General features: G+C 36.9%; 1 non-coding gene across 1 annotated transcript; it reads right to left on the reverse strand.

The window, feature by feature from the left end:
• Positions 1–4,721: 4,721 nt before the first annotated feature.
• Positions 4,722–4,829, reverse strand: LOC130983456 (small nucleolar RNA R71). The gene has a single exon (XR_009087445.1). It is a non-coding gene; the product is annotated as a small nucleolar RNA R71 (small nucleolar RNA).
• Positions 4,830–5,093: the final 264 nt, after the last annotated feature.

Here is a 5,093-nt window from a genome sequence, read left to right on the forward strand (position 1 = left end):
GCCATTATTATTGTCGCTAAAATCTTAAGATTTTTTTTAATTATACTCACTCTTTTAGAAATAACCACCTATCATTTTTCTAAAATTTCAAATTATTTTTATCATTAATTATTATTATTATACATAATATAAATATACTAAAATTAATTACTACAACATAAAATATTTCATTAAATTAATTAAATATTTATACACAAAATTCTCTTGAAAAGTAATAAAGCATAATACAAATTTAAACAACACAAATACTACAAATCTATGTTACATCAATGATTAACACATAGTTAATGATCAAAAGAAAATAAATAGAGGCTAGCACAGATGCAATACAATAATACAACAGAGAGAATGAAGCAGAGTTCCCAATTGCTCAATTATATGAATCTTAAGAAACTCGTCAATGGCCTGACACTTAACTAACATGGTCACATTATAGCAAAGGACAGTTGTGGTTCTCTCGGAGAGTTTTTGAGTCTCCTTCTCTGCTACCTTGTTTTGTAGTGCAGCTATGCCTTTGTCTTTCTAGTCTCCTCGTGTTGGTAGTTGGTGTTGCTATCATGTCAATTCAAAACGATTAATGATGACACCTTGTTTTCAATGATAGTGTATTTCTTGGGAGAATGTCATGAGACATGGCACCCAAACAACTGAAACAAGCACAAATAGTTCGTCTTAAAAAGTAGAGTTTGCTAAAAAATAGACATTGACATCAATTTTTGGAGTATATTGTGAGATAAACGGCTTATGTAATTTAATCTAAATGTAAGCTTTATTCTCTTCACATAATTAGGCCTCAAATAATAAATAAGTTCCATTTCAAAATTTCCATAGCTAAAAAGTAGTGAACTGATATAATGTTTATCCACTTGAAATTTAACCATATTCATTCTAGAATAAGAATAGTTCAATGAAATATTCAAAATCCCAATGGCCAATATACTGCGTGCATTGATGAGTGTGAGCCAGTGGCCTCTTTCTGTCTCATGTAGTGAACATTATAATGCATTTATCTTTCTAGATGTTACCAAGATTCAGAAGAAATTGAACTCTACCAAAGCTATCATAAAACCATGAAAATTGGATCATGACAACCAACAAAGCAGACCCTTAAAGAAGAGATCATGGTAACTTGAGCCAGGAGAGCTCCACTTCTTCCTCGGATCCACAGTTAAAGCTGCAAAATGCTTTGTTATCTTTGCAAGTTATAAAATGTCACTTAAGCATCTCAAATGTGGTTTTGAAGTCTCACTTCTGACAAAATCAGTAAAGATAATGTTCCAACATTTTATTGTGCATTAGAAAGCTAATTTGAAACTAAGATCAGTGATGAGCGGATAATTTATACGCTTTTTGGCATTGTTTTTAGTGTGTTTTTAGTATGATCTAGTTAGTTTTTAGTATATTTTTATTAGTTTTTAGTTAAAATTCACTTTTCTGGACTTTACTATGAGTTTGTGTGTTTTTCTGTGATTTCAGGTATTTTCTGGCTGAAATTGAGGGACCTGAGCAAAAATCTGATCCAGAGACTGAAAAGGACTGCAGATGCTGTTGGATTCTGACCTCCCTGCATTCGAAGTGGATTTTCTGGAGCTACAGAAGCCCAATTGGCGCGCTCTCAACGGCGTTGGAAAGTAGACATCCTGGGCTTTCCAGCAATATATGATAGTCCATACTTTGCCCAAGATTTGATGGCCCAAACTGGCGTTCAAAGTTACCTTCAGATTTCCCAGCGTTAAACGCCGGAACTAGCACCAAAATGGGAGTTAAACGCCCAAACTAGCATAAAAGCTGGCGTTTAACTCCAAGAAGAGTCTCTACACGAAAATGCTTCAATGCTCAGCCCAAGCACACATCAAGTGGGCCCGGAAGTGGATTTTTATGACATTTACTCATCTTTGTAATTCTTAAGCTACTAGTTCCCTATAAGTAGGACCTTTGACTATTGTATTTTCATCTTGGTTCTTCTGGTTCCCTCTTTGGGACCGAAACCAATGATCACTCTTGTTCTTATGTATTTTCAATGGTGGAGTTTCTACACACCATAGATTAAGGTGTGGAGCTCTGCTGTACCTCGAGTATTAATGCAATTACTATTGTTCTTTTATTCAATTCCGCTTGTTCTTGTTCCAAGATATCACTTGTTCTTCAACTTGACGAATGTGATGATCCGTGACACTCATCATCATTCTCACCTATGAACATGTGACTGACAACCACCTCCGTTCTACCTTAGATTGGGTGAATATCTCTTGGATTCCTGATACACGATGCATGGTTGATCGCCTGACAACCGAGCGCTCGCCTGACAAACGAGCCAGCCATTCCGTGAGATCAGAGTCTTCGTGGTATATGCAAGAACTGATGGCAGCATTCAAGAGAATCCGGAAGGTCTAACCTTGTCTGTGGTATTCTGAGTAGGATTCAATGATTGAATGACTGTGACGTGCTTCAAACTCCTGAGGGCGGGGCGTTAGTGACAGACGCAAAAGAATCACTGGATTCTATTCCGGCCCGATCGAGAACCGACAGCTGGATAGCCGTGCCGTGACAGGGTGCGTTGAACATTTCCACTGAGAGGATGGGAGGTAGCCACTGACAACGGTGAAACCCTTGCATAGGCTTGCCATGGAAAGGAGTAAGAAGGATTGGATGAAGACAGTAGGAAAGCAGAGAGACGGAGGGGACCCAGCATCTTCATCATCTATACCCATTTGAGTCTGCCTGACTAAGATTTACAGGGTGACCATAGCTTGCTTCATACCAACAATCTCCGTGGGATCGACCCTTACTCGCGTAAGGTTTATTACTTGGACGACCCAGTGCACTTGCTGGTTAGTTGTGCGAAGTTGTAGTGATCACGATTTCGTGCACCAAGTTTTTGGCGCCGTTGCCGGGGATTGTTTCGTGTATGGACAACTGACGGTTCATCTTGTTGCTTAGATTAGGTATTTATCTTCAGAGTTCTTGAGAATGAATTCTAGTGTTTCAAGGTGATGTTCTTATCATCACCAAAGCTGATTGATTCTCATCAATTTAGCTCTTGAATGTAATGTCCTGCTGAAGCTTGGCTAGCCATGTCTAATTTCTTTAGATTAAAGCTTTAGACTAACATTGCATGATTCCTGGAATTCTCATTAAGAATTTTGATACCTTTATTTTCTTTTCCACTCAATTTTCGAAAAAGCACAAAAAAAAATTACAAAATCATAAAAACCAAAAAAAAAAATATTTTAAGTTTCTTGTTTGAGTCCAGTGTCTTATTTTAAGTTTGGTGTCTTGCATGCATTGTTTATTTGATCTTGGTTCTATTTTCAAGTCAATAGTACAGGGAACTGAAGATTTAGAACATGCAGCAGAGGAATTACACAGAAAAAGCTGGGCGTTCAAAACGCCCAGTGAAGAAGGACAGACTGGCGTTTAAACACCAGCCAGGGTGCCTGGTTGGGCGTTTAACGCCCAAAAAGGTAGTGCATTGGGCGTTAAACGCCAGAATGTGCACCATTCTGGGCGTTTAACGCCAAGATGGCACAAGAGGGAAGATTTTGTTTTCAAATCAATTTTTTTCAAGTTTTCAAAATTTTTCAAAATCAAATCTTTTTCAAATCAAATCTTTTCAATCAAATCTTTTTCAAAATCAATTTCTTTCCTTTTTCAAAGATACTTGCTAACAATTAATGATTTGATTGAACATTTTAAGTATGTTGTCTTTTCTGTTGAGAAAGGTTTAATGTTTGAATCATATCTTTTCTTGTTAGCCAAGTCATTAATTTTAAAATCAAATCTTTTTAAAATTGTTTTCAAATCATATCTTTTCAATCATATCTTTTTAATCACATCTTTTTCAAAATAGTTTTCAATCATATCTTTTTAAATTCTAATTTCAAAATCTTTTTCTAAAATTACTTGATTTCTTCTCCATTTTTAGTTTTCGAAAATCAATTCAAGTTTTTCAAAATGTTTTTAAAATCTTTTACCTAATTTTCGAAAATTTCTTCCCCCCTTCTCACATCCTTCTATTTATGGAGTAACACTCCTCCTCAATGCACAATTCGAACTCTATCTCACTAAGTTCGAATTCTCTACTTCTTCCTTCTATTTTTCTTTTCTTCTGACACCTCAAGGAATCTCTATACTGTGACATAGAGGATTCCATATTTTCTTGTTCTTTTCTCTTTCATATGAGCAGGAACAAAGACAAAGGCATTCTTATTGAAGCTGACCCTGAACCTGAAAGGACCTTGAAGCGAAAGCTAAGAGAAGCTAAGGCACAACTCTCTATAGAGGACCTGACAGAAATCTTCAAAGAAGAAGAACCCATGGCAGCCGAAAATAACAACAATGCCAACAATGCAAGGAAGGTGCTGGGTGACTTTACTGCACCTACTCCCGACTTCTATGGGAGAAGCATCTCTATCCCTGCCATTGGAGCAAACAACTTTGAGCTTAAGCCTCAATTAGTTTCTCTAATGCAACAGAATTGCAAGTTCCATGGACTTCCATTGGAAGATCCTCATCAGTTTTTAGCTGAATTCTTGCAAATCTGTGACACTGTCAAGACTAATGGGGTTGACCCTGAGGTCTACAGACTTATGCTATTCCCTTTTGCTGTAAGAGACAGAGCTAGAATATGGTTGGACTTACAACCTAAAGACAGCCTGAACTCTTGGGAAAAGCTAGTCAATGCCTTCTTGGCAAAGTTTTTTCCACCTCAAAAATTGAGTAAGCTTAGAGTGGAAGTCCAAACATTCAGACAAAAGGATGGAGAATCCCTCTATGAAGCTTGGGAAAGATACAAACAATTAATCAGAAAATGTCCTTCTGACATGCTTTCTGAATGGAGCATCATAGGTATTTTCTATGATGGTCTCTCTGAACTATCCAAGATGTCTTTGGATAGCTCTGCTAGAGGATCTCTTCATCTGAAGAAGACGCCTACAGAAGCTCAAGAACTAATTGAAATGGTTGCAAATAACCAATTCATGTACACTTCTGAAAGGAATCCTGTGAACAATGGGACTAATCAGAAGAAAAGAGTTCTTGAGATTGATACTCTGAATGCCATATTGGCTCAGAACAAAATATTGACTCAGCAA

This window comes from Arachis stenosperma, chromosome 5 (assembly GCF_014773155.1).
Source record: "Arachis stenosperma cultivar V10309 chromosome 5, arast.V10309.gnm1.PFL2, whole genome shotgun sequence".
Taxonomy (NCBI): Eukaryota; Viridiplantae; Streptophyta; class Magnoliopsida; order Fabales; family Fabaceae; genus Arachis; species Arachis stenosperma.